We start from the raw sequence: 10,762 nt of genomic DNA on the forward strand, positions 1-10,762 counted from the left end.
TCCAACTGATGGTGTTTGTCTTCCCAAGTAGCCATTACACATGATGGGGCCCTGTTTTCCTGGGGATGTCAGAACACCTTCCTGCCCACGGGAAGTGGTGGCCGAATTCCTTGTTTTGCTTTGGTTGTGTGTGCACAGCTTTTGTTTTATCTATTAAACTTTATGTCAATCCACAAGTTGTTCTCACTTTTATTCCTCTGATTCTCTCTCCCATCCCACTGGAGATTTGTGGGGCTTGGTTTTTGGCTGGGGTTAAACCACATCAAATATGTTCACTCCACATTTCCAAACATACCCATTTGTATGTAATGAACGACCATTATTTCTATGTATGGCCAGGGAAGACCATCAAACTGAAATGCAAGTTACTTCTAAAGAGAGTCCCACATTGGTGAACTCCTTTCATCATCTGGTTTAATGGCCAGATGACAAAAAGCCCATACCTAACTGCTGTGAAAGCCACATTTATTGCTTAATGAATCCCCTGAGAACCTTCTCTGTAAACAATTTTACTAGCAGTATTATAAGTAAAACTGTGCCATTTGGGAATTCTTATTCTACACTGACAAAGATTTGATCAGAAAACAACCATGAAACAACTTACCAGAGATTATTTAGCAGGGCAGTGATAAAAGCAACTGTGACAGGAATCAGGTCTGCTCGTCCCTTTCCTTCTCTGTTTTCTAGAGCATGTGAATAGAAAGATTTATTACCAAAGGTATTTGCTTGCAGAGCAATTATTAGTGCTGACTCCTTTAGAAAATCTATCAGCTGCTTAAAGTGTACCAACTCTGTGCTGCCGAAAAGAGTTACATTTGTATGGCACAAAATGAGAAGGTAATTCTCTCTGGAGGATCCCGTAGCAATTGCCCCCTTCTGCTCTCAAGGTCCATGTTGCTACTCTCTGGTGTGAAAGGGCTCTGCAGGACATAGTCTGCTGTCCCAGGGATTTCAGGGTGGGAGGCTGCTGGGACAGCCACAGGTCTCTCCTCTTGTACTGATGAGAATTGCATTAAACTTGCTGGAATCAAAGACATGCTTCAAATCAGAATTTAGCTTTTGCAGTAAATTGGGCTGATGTGTGGGGCAGTGGCGTGGTTTAACCTAATCATTGTAAGCAGAAACTTGGTTGCAATCACACATAGCCCAAACAGAAAAACAGAAAGGAAGAGAGAGAGAAGAAAGAGAAAAGAAGGAAGGAAGGAGAAATCATACATCAAAGGAAAGTGGTTATCATAACACCCATATTTGAAAGTAGGAAACGCTGGAGCCAGACAAGAAAGGAACCAAAAAGATAAACCAGAGACCAAATCCTCTGCTTGTAAAAAAGGGCAAAAATATCAATATTGAACTTGTGTGTCCATGTATTCCAGCTGCTGGGCTCTGCCCAGGAGGAGCTGACGACCCCAGTGCAGAGCATGGGATGGCAATGGTGCAGCACAGCTGGCAGGAATACCTGGCTGTGCCAGACCCGGCAAAGATCCCCAACAGCCTCCTTCCTACTTCCTCCTGCAGTTCTGTGTTCCATTTCCACTTAAATATGAAGTGAGGGATTTCACTGAAACTATTGCAACTAATTACAAACATAAAGATAGTGGGATTTTCCATGAACAGCCTGGAAAGACCAAAGCAACATTTGTTTTATTTAATTTTAAAAGCTGTTATTTTTCTCAGTTCCAAGAAAACTAAAGTGATGGCAAGAAATGTGATGTGCAGATTGCCTGAACTGGTGTTAATTATTTTTTAATCACTGAAAATTAAATTAGGTTTTAAATAGACATTATTAATTCTTGTCTGGGTTGTCCAAAGACAGTGTAACAAGCTAACAGATATTGAATTATAATTACAAGAATATATAATTATATCAGTTCTAGAGACTATAAGAAGGATTTACTGGCTGTTCAATACAGAATTTGTTCAATTTACAGCACAGGTTATTTAACCAAAACAATTTAAAAATTACATAAATTATTATCTTTCATCTTAAATTATTTTGTCTAGTGCTTTTCATTTTTAACTACCTTGGAGGACCTGTTTACATATTTCCATGCACTGCTGTCATGGTTTAACCCCAGCCATCAACTAAACATTTATTTTTCTACCACTTTTACAAACCTGATAGTCTTTGGTCATGACCGTCAGGAAAAAGGCATTGTTAGGTCTCTGGATACTGATCTCTGGGGCCTAGGAAGCTTTAGGCAGCACAGCTTGTGTGGATCCATTCTGCTCCATAGCACTTCCATGGTCATAGAATGTTGTGGAGTACATGGATGCCTGGTATTTAGAAAATTGATCCCATTTTGATTAAAATAATAGCTCTCTTTTTAATGGCATTATATTATTTTATTTTGAGGCAGACCAACAGCAGTCTGCATCTGGTTCCACAAAAGTCAATGTCAGTATTTAATATCAGGTATAGGAAACAAACTGGTCAGACTTAAGGAATTCTTAAGCACCTCATTATAGTACAGTTGAATAAAGATCAGAACGAATGAGACATTCAGGGATTGAATTTTCAGTGCTTTATCTTCTTTTGACCCTGAGAAAATGGAAGGAGAATAAGGCACTGTAGCTGCTCCCAAGAACAGCACCCTCTGACAGTGCCTTTCATCTGTTGTGTGCAAAAATGATCAATCAGACAATCTGAAAGCCGATCTCCTTGGTGAGCCTGGGATCAGCTGGCAGCCATCAAGGACCATGCTAGACACCCTGTTTCATACCTGGATCTGAGGTTAAAGTAACAGTAAACACTTGGTGGTCTTCCATGGCAAGTTTGGGAGGGGTTTTTGCCTATGAAATGCTTCTGTGATATGCCTATTAATTCCCTTCTGAACTCCTGGAGAATGCCTCCACAAATTTTGTTCTCTGTAGAGGGATTAAAAGGACTCATCTAGATTTCTCTAGGTTCCTTCCTATACCCCCCTATATCAGTAATGTCACACAAGCCATGATTCAAAGTACTTTGGCAACAGCTGGCAAATCCAGGTAGGTACTCTGCAAAGACTCCTGTAGTATATGGGCAATATAAGCAGGAGGAAAAAAAGAGGGAAGGAGAAAGAAACTTTCTTCCTTGCCACCACCAATCAAATATCACTGCTGGTCACCCTTAAGACCTGGAGAAAAATCTGCAGTGAATTGGGCATTTTGTGGAATGGGACAGGATCTACAATGGGGAAGAAATGTCCATTGTCTTCTGGAGTGCCAAGATGCCAGAGGCACTGTGTGGCAGACTAAAGCACTAATTTTCTCTGACAAATCCCTCTGCAACCACTGCAAAGCCCAGCAGAGGCCAGATTAATATCTAGGAATTCTGCAAATTTTCCGGTCACTATTGGTCTAGCACATACTTAACAAAATACAAAGCCTTCTGAATTCCTCATTAAAGGGTACAAGGGAATTCTCAGAAGATGAATAGGAAATACTGATATGTAACAGATACAATATTGAAAGTAGTCCAGCATTAAATTGCATCTGAAAAAAAATAAACTGATAAATTTCTACAAGCAGACAGAAAGTGGAAAAGAAACACATCTTCTTTTCTTTTTTAAAAACCCTCTTAACTGCTGACCTTGAGCTTCAGTGAAGACGTGTGAAAGACAAGAGAAGAAACTTCATTTAAACAAATATAAAGCTGATTTGCAGTCCATTTGTTGACAGGCCTGTAACACTGTCTGGCAAACAGATACCAATCTGGATAAGAAATCTGTTCGATTAGTGTGGAAAGATGGCTACAGATGGAAGTGGCTGTGTGGAGGAGCCCAGCCAGCCAGTGACAGAGTTGCTTTCCTCAGGAGGTCCAAAGCTGGAAACAAAATGATGGGGCCAAAATTTTATTTTGCATCAAAGCATGTCAGGATTTTCCACCATCTGCACCCCACTATTCTCTTGAGAGACAGCAACCTTTAACATGCCAGCTTTTCCTAAAAGGAGTGGCTAATTGGATTCCTAATCCATTAATACTAATCTTTTCACTGAAGTGACAGCAAGTGTGATTTGTCATCTTTGCTTCCCCTGCTGCTTTATGTGGCTGTGTAAAACTGGAGCACAGAGTTCGTTGCTGCTGCTCACACTTCACTGGTGTGATCTCCAAAGCCTCTGCATAACCTGAACTAATGACCTAAAAGATGCTGCAGAGGTCTCTGGCCAAACTCAGCCACATAGGGACAGGATTTACTTATGTAAATCCATGCTCTGGTGCTTTGGAAGAAGTAATGCATACATGGCACCCGAATTTGGTGTGCAGTTTTAAAATTCCTTTCTGAGTGTCATTTATTGCAATCCACAGAAATGAAAAGTGGTTTGTTTGGGGTTTTTTTCCTATGTAGGGATGAACAGGTTTTATAAATGAGGTTGTATAATTAGATTTTGTTCCTGGCATGAAAAGATGCAAATGATGCAAAGTATATTGAAGCTTTACTCCTTTAACAGCTCAGCCACATATTGGTAATTACATTATGAAGCTGCATTTTGTTCATTTTAGAGGGACAGAGCAAGAAGGGGTACATTGGAAGCATCCATAAGCCCAGATTATTCAAGGCACATGCACGTAGGTCATCTGAACCCCTCAAAATTACTCCCATTCTGCTCTTTCACTCTCTCCCATAACTCATCAGCCAAGCAGTTTGCCCTCAGTTCTCATTCCTAAGCATAGGAAAAAAGTGTTGGAGGAGAGAAAAAATGCTAAAATAGTTCAAGATCTACAGATAAAATGCACAAAACAGAGCAGAGTGTTTTAAAATCCCATACATTTAGAGAACTTGCAGATGCTCTGGGAAACGTACATGAACTGAAACATACATGTTGAAGCAAAACTTTCCAGCATTTGGTTGAATGTCTAAGGGTGTATGGATTTAAGAATGGATTTTTAGGAGGACGTATCATTAACAGCTGTCACATTTGGGGAGCTTGCAATCTGAAAATTCTTTTGTGTAGACCATTATGGTGCTGGCTTACCTGAAACAAGTAGAAAAGTGTGAACAAATGAAGGGAGAATATGAACAACAGGGAAAGAAAGGAGATGAGGGGACTCAAGCCACCACAAGAAGCTATATGCCAGTGATGCAAATAAATGCTGCTGTTCATGTCCATTGGGGGAAGCTGAGGCAGAAGCACTGGATCATGGTCTTGGAACATGGCTAGATGGGCTTGTATGTAACAGACCAGCAGCTGTGTGCAGTGTCTCCACTGTAGTTTCCCCTGTGGTTATGACCAGAGTTGTAACCGGTGACAGAACTACGAGGATATCTCTAACCAGGACAAGAATTGACACTATTCAGACAAACCTGCAATAAGGTGAGGACAGCAGCAAGCTCAACTGGATGGAATCAGACTACAAGAAAAGCTTGGTTTCCTGTCTTGGAGCAAAAATAATAACTTCTACACCACCAGCCCCCACTCTCATCTTTTTGTAAGCAAACGGAAGTCTTCAAACTATAGTCTCTGCAGCAGTTTAGGGGATTTCCTGGTAGAAAGTTGAAAAGTAGGTATTGATGCCATGATGATTTTTTGCCTTTTCTTTTATACCCCTTTTTATAACTTTTATATTCTTAGTGTTTTTTAGCCTACATTCTTAGACTTATTTGTCAATCTAGGAGACTAAACATCTTAGAAGCCTCGTAGTTAGGGATCAGAAAGCCCCAGACCCCAAGGTCCTCTCCAGAACACATTTTGTAAACTGAGATAGAACCATCCAGGGGAAGGTTCTTTAGGGAGGGGGGCTCACTTGAGCCTCTCATTGGGGAATCTTTGATAGATATGCTAATTAGTAAAACCTATAATGTTATGCCCGATGGATTGTGTGCATTTTGGGGTGTTCCACCTGGACATGGTGCACCTAAGGATCCTTAAAATAAATACCGAGGTAAAATCCCTTTTTCCCTTCTAACTGTGTTTGATACTTGATTTTAAGATTATGAAAAGCATCAGTATCCTTATCAGAAGCTAGGAATGTGCTACCTGCACATCCACAAACAAGTATTTTATGACTTTTAGAAATGACACATGCTCCAACACTGGACTCCGTGAGCTGGAAGAGCAGATAGAGTGGCACCGGAGACACTCAGAAATGCTGCAGCCCAGGCGACCCTCAGACTGGATTCTCTGAGCATCCGCACAAAGGAAGTTGGGTCTCACTGTCATAAGTGACTGACACAGGACCAGCTCTCTGAACCGGGTCGAGGGTCATGATAGGAATAAAGGATGGGCCATACCAGCATTGTCTCCTGCCAGTCTAGAAGTGGCTATGATGTTCTGTGGCTTTGGCAAGGTACATCATGGGGACTTTCCTTCTTCAAAATACATAGCAATGCTAAGAAGGGAAGACTTAGTCAGTCTGGTATGGAGCTCCCACTTTTGGTGGCAGCAGGAAGAGTGCCCACAAACGTGTATGGACTAGAATCTCTTTCTGTCCTGACATCTAAACTAGTTTTGAAGGTTTAGGGGGTCATTTTAGTTGTCTGGGGAAACCAGCACTGTGTTTGTACTCAAAGTTTGAGTCCCATGGCCATGATAGAGCTGGTTTTAAGCTAGATATTGCATGCTGTTAGCAGGACAGCTGTGTAAGTGCAGAAACCAATGTGTGCTGCAACATCTACCTGAGGAGCTCAATAAAGTTGCCAAGCTGTTAGTTTTAAGATGGCTTTGGCATGCCTACATTAACTACAATAACAATGTATTTTGTCACAGTCCTGCTTATTCTCCTTTTGATAGTATCCTGCTTGTTTTCACAGAACATAATAAGTCCTTCTGCCCTTTACCTCAGGAATCTATTAAACATTTTCATCAGCCAGCATTGGATATCCCAGCACATATTTAAACTGTGCTGCAAACCTGGGATATTCTGTTACCGAAAAGAACTTGATTGCTTTTTATGCTTGTCTCTTATGTCCACCTGTCTCAGCTACAATTTCGCTATTTCCCCAGCTGAGCAATGCTAATGACTTTGAAAGGCAGTTAAGTGGAAGATAAATTTCAATTAGCAGGTAAAAACCTTAAGGTAAGCTGTGGTAGGGCATATCTTTTTTTGGTTTGAACTGTTCATACAAATTACTATTTATAACTGTGCAGTGTACAGTGAAGATGAAAGAACACCCTCCTCCCCCAGTTTCTAGCCACCCCCTACCAAAAATCAATTATCTCCCACACCTTCCCAGGACATTAGTATAGAGCTGAGGGAAAAAATATGAATCACAGAACCATTAAGGTTGGAAAAGACTTCCAAGATCATCAAGTCCAAGCTTTGACAGAACACCACCATACCAACTAAACCATAGCACTAAGTGCCACATCCAGTCGTTTCTTGAACAGGAAGGATGAAAATACATTCTTCCATAATGCATTGCTGCCGTTCCAAACTGGGCTGCCAAGTTCTAGTTGGGCTTCCAGCTCTAAATGCTTGAGAGGGTAGCAGAATGAGTGCTAGTTGTTATATGTAATGGGTACAGTTTCAGGTGATCATCGCTGAAAAAAATGTTAAAAATCAACTATGATGTTTTAGCCACAGAAATTCCATTGGACAGGCACAAGACATTGCTACTCTCCAACAGGAGCAAACTGCTGACATGCATTGTGCAGTTCTAGGAAGACCCAAATTCATAGCAGTATCAGAATAACTTTAGGATTATACCTCTGCCTCCTCATGCTTCAGAACACAGTCCAGACTAATTCTGGGGATGGAGGGAACTTCTAGAGATTATTTCATTACAGATCAGAGTGAGTTTTGCCTTTGATGTTGGCTAATGTCCTTTTTTTTTCCAATCCTGTTTTCCTCATGCTGGCCACAGAGCTGAACAGTGAACACATGCAAGATACTGACTCCTGTTTTCTCGTTTAAGACCAAAGCCAGAAATTAGAGTATAGGTCAAGAGGAGGTGAGGCAGACAAAAGGATTTGCAAAGAGAGGCCCAAAATGGATGAAAGGACATATACAAAATCCCACCATGCTGGAGTGCAGCCTGTGCTGTACTGCAGGAAGTAACTCCAGGAAGAACTCCATGGAGAAAAACCTTCAGTGTGCTGAAGAGGGTGAATTCATAGAGTTGTTACTCTTCCTTTTCCTCCTGTCAGATAAATGAGTAGCAGGGAATGTAGGAAACTGTATTTGCATGAAGGATTCTATGTCCTGGCCCATGGAGTGATCAGATAAGTAACAGGAGCTCTAAAAAAAGCATATTCTTAGAAAATGCGTCATCTGAACAGATGCAGTGCTGTTAAAGTTCACTGGATAAACTAGGTTTTATTTTCTACAGCATCGCTTTAAATACAGTAACAAGAAGTCAGCAGGTTCATGGGTGCATACACACTGGAATGTTTTGCTGCACATTAATATCTCCACAGCACAAGGTTCCAGCTACATTGGCCAAAACAAACATAAAGCAGTTTTTGGTTTCAATCCCACACATCACCTCTGGGAATTACGTTGAAACTTCCTGTTTTCCCCACTACCTGCCATGCATTTCACAGCCTACAAATGGGAGCTAGCAAAGAGCTTTCAGAGATCATACTTGGAAGGAAACCAAAGAACAAGAAAACAGCTTCAGACTAACACAAATGGCTGAAAAACCTGCCTGTGAAATATGGGCAGGAAAAGGGGCTTATGAAAAGGACACCATTCATCCAGGATTCTTTTTCAAAGTGATTGTACCAAAGCAGCAAGGTCCTCGCACTGAACTTCAACACAGAACTGCACCCCAGCAGCCTCCTGGCTCTTCACAGACATCTCCACTGTGCTCTGTGCCTGCAGGCACTGAGAGGAACAGCAGTGTTGTCCCTGCTCTGTGATTTTAAAGGAAGGTGGAAACAAACATTTGTTTTACTGAACAGTGATACTTCTCCATATACAAATACCTTGACGGGGCTTCAGCTGCTACATGTTGTCTGTTGCTTTCCTTGCCTCTGCATCAGCACAGGAGAAGGAGAGCCTGAAATTCTGGGGTGGCCATTTATCGTAGAATCATAGAATGACCTGGGTTGGACGGGACCTTGAAGATCATCCAATTCCAACGCTCCTGTTGTGGGCAGGGACACCTTCCACTAGACAACCTTGCTCAGAGCTCCATTCAACCTGGCCTTGAGCACTTACACAGATGGGGCATCCACAGCTTCTCTGAGCAACCTGTTCCAGTGCCTCACTGCCCTCACAGTAAAGATTTTTCTCCTAATATCTAATCTAAACCTGCCCTCTTTCATTCTGAAGCTATTCCGCCTTGTTTTGTTACTACATGCTCTTGTAAATACTCTTTTTCCTCTTGACAATTACCATTATTGATTTTCTAAAGAGTAGATTTCCACTTTATTAAAAAAACACGATAATGTTTAACAAAACCTTGGTAAGCAGTGGGCTGCTATTTGACATTAATCTAGTCAGTAATGAGGGACAGTAAAGTCTCAAACAATTTAGTGTTTCTTCATGCACAAAACTTCAATTTGACTGGGCTTCAGAGGCTGCTACTTTGCTGTGTGACATTTAAGTCCTGATGTCTGAGAAACAAGCAAAACCTTGTGCACAGCCTGGTGACCACAGCCATACAACCAGCCTAAAAGTTGAACCACTTTTTGTATCATAGAATCAGAACATGGTGAGTTGGAGGGACCCACATGGATCATTGAAGTCCAACTGCTGGCCCTGCACAGGACACCCCAAGAATCACATGTGCCTGAGAGCATTGTCCAAACACTTCTTGAACTCTGTTACACTTGGTACTGTGACCACTTCCACTTGCCTGGGGAGCCTGTTCCAGTGCTCAACCACCCTCTGGGTGAAGAACCTTTTTCTAATATTTAATCAAAACCTCTTTATTTTCTTACTTTAAACAAGGAAAATCAGATTTTTAGCCATTTATTAGTAGCAGTGAAAATTTTCACATGCTCACAAACATTTTAAGGCAGCTTTGGCCCAAAAAACGATCATCGCCATCTTTCCCTGTAGGATATAAACCTCATGAGTATTTTTAAATCTGCTCCACTTTTTTGGTCCCCAATTCAGAAAAAAATTAGGACATTCATTTATGACCTATTTTCTATTATTAGGAACCAATCAGTTTGCAGTAGTAACTGATAATAGAATCCAATGCCATGATAACAGGAAAGATAACACATTGACATTCTTTGCAATAAAAACATGTCCACAGAAAACTTTTTTACAGCTTCTGGGAAGCAGATGGTCATTATGCCATTACAAACAAACACCAAAAAAAACAGGTAGAATTTTTTTTTTCTTTTTCTGCGCATCAGGTTTTTTATTTGTGGTGCAAAGTTTCTTTTAATCACAAGAGCAACAATATTTCTGTGGTGGGTTGAACCTGTCTGGGTGCTGGGTGTACACCAAAGCTGCTCTGTTTTGCCTGTGATGGTTACTGGTGAGTGATCTTTCCCTGTCCTTATCCTGCCCCATCAGCCTTTCTTTATGCTGGTCTTGAGCTTGTTCAGCATCTGATGGAGACCCATGTCCAGTCCTTTGTTTGTGACCTTATGAACCTCTCATCTGCTTCTCTCCAGAGGAGTACTTCCAGTTCATTTGCTTCCTGCCACTGCAGGACCCTCTCCTGGCCTAAGCAGATCCATTTTGGGGTCCCCCGCATTCTGGTCCTCCCACAACACGTCAGCCTCGGTCTCTGCCTGTTGGAGCAAGCACTTGCACTGAGAGCTCTCACTACCACCTCAGGACATCTTGTTGACATCTTGCAACTATTTCCCCTCTCGTGGTTTTCCATTTTTCTGCAGCATCTACTCATTCTGTAATGGCCTTGTTCAGCTCACTGACACA

The sequence above is a fragment of the Corvus hawaiiensis genome, chromosome 3, assembly GCF_020740725.1.
Source record: "Corvus hawaiiensis isolate bCorHaw1 chromosome 3, bCorHaw1.pri.cur, whole genome shotgun sequence".
In the NCBI taxonomy this organism is placed as follows: domain Eukaryota; kingdom Metazoa; phylum Chordata; class Aves; order Passeriformes; family Corvidae; genus Corvus; species Corvus hawaiiensis.